This window comes from Bos taurus, chromosome 13, assembly GCF_002263795.3.
Source record: "Bos taurus isolate L1 Dominette 01449 registration number 42190680 breed Hereford chromosome 13, ARS-UCD2.0, whole genome shotgun sequence".
Lineage (NCBI taxonomy): Eukaryota > Metazoa > Chordata > Mammalia > Artiodactyla > Bovidae > Bos > Bos taurus.
In genome coordinates this window covers 18,468,303-18,469,545 of record NC_037340.1, presented here as the reverse complement: position 1 = coordinate 18,469,545, position 1,243 = coordinate 18,468,303, and the positions used below count along the sequence as shown (strand labels likewise).

General features: G+C 38.9%; 1 non-coding gene across 1 annotated transcript; it reads right to left on the bottom strand.

Annotated features, from left to right (window-relative positions):
- Positions 1-896: 896 nt before the first annotated feature.
- TRNAG-UCC (transfer RNA glycine (anticodon UCC)) lies at positions 897-969 on the bottom strand. Its single transcript has one exon. It is a non-coding gene; the product is annotated as a tRNA-Gly (tRNA).
- Between the last annotated feature and the right edge of the window lie 274 nt (positions 970-1,243).

The following is a 1,243-nucleotide window of genomic DNA, read 5'->3' as shown; positions in this document are numbered from 1 at the left end:
GCAGAAAAGGAACATGGTTTTCCCAATAAAAACTAAAAATATAGAGATCTGGATTAGAAACTTTGAGGTCTATATCCACTTAAATATTTTCAGACCCAATCAAAGGAGTATAAAATAAATCAAAGATAAAAATCTAATGTTTTTAACAAGGAAACTTGAGAAAACTAGTCTTATGAAAATTATCTGGTAAGAAAAAGGTTTGTGTTTTTCCAAAGTGTCTACATTTACAAAGAAAGAATTTCCTACAATTACAAAAAGAAAAAACTGCTGAAGAGTCATAATGTGAGACATAAATATTCAACCAAGTTAACTGATATTTGTTTGAAAAATAAAAGTAGGAGATGAATTGCTTTCTCATGGAAGAGATTCTTCTAGTTTACTGTGTAGGGGAGCAATGGGCTTTGGGATCTGACAATTTCATGGTGCATTTTTCTGCACATTTCATATGACTCAGGCTTCATGTTTGTATTATCTCAGAAGTCTAGTCAAATGGAGAGGTTTAAACTAAGAGTGAGTGAATGAAGCTTGAAGACCAGTAGTATGGAGAAGGGGACTCTGGGGTGGGATTGCCTGAGTCCGATTCTGCCTCTGCCCCTATAGCCGTGTAACCTTGGACAATCTCAAGTCACCTCTCTGGAACTCAGTTAGCTCATCTGTAAAATAGAAAGCCTCACGAATAGCTTCTGAATAGAATAGTGACGAAGTTTAAATGAACCAGTGAAGTCCCGAGAGTACTACCTGCCGACCTGCACGGGGGTTTGTTTATCCACCCACTCAGTCCCCAGTGGACTCTGACACTTGTTGTGGCTTTCTTGTTTGTTTATTTTTTGGCTGAATCCAAATGACCTTTTATTTTTTTTATTTTTGTCCGTGTCACATGGCATGTGGGATCTCAGTTCCCTGACCAGGGATTGAACCTGAGTCCCCTGCATTGGAAGTTCAGAGTCCTAACCACTGGACCACCAGGAAAGTCTCTCTGATACTTGTTGAAGGTAGAAAGCTCCATAAGTGTTACTTATTTTTATTTTGTTATTGTTATTATTAGAGAAAAAGACCACAGAATCCATGAAGTAATCATTAAAGAGATTTGGACTGATTGAGTTCATGATGACAATGAAAGCTGTGAATCTAACTGAAGAAACAGTCCGTTCCCTGTTCCCTCGGGGAACTAAACGCACGTTAGGAACAGCCGAAGGCAGCTCAGGTCCCAAACATTCAGGGCATCCTGCATTCAGACCACGTG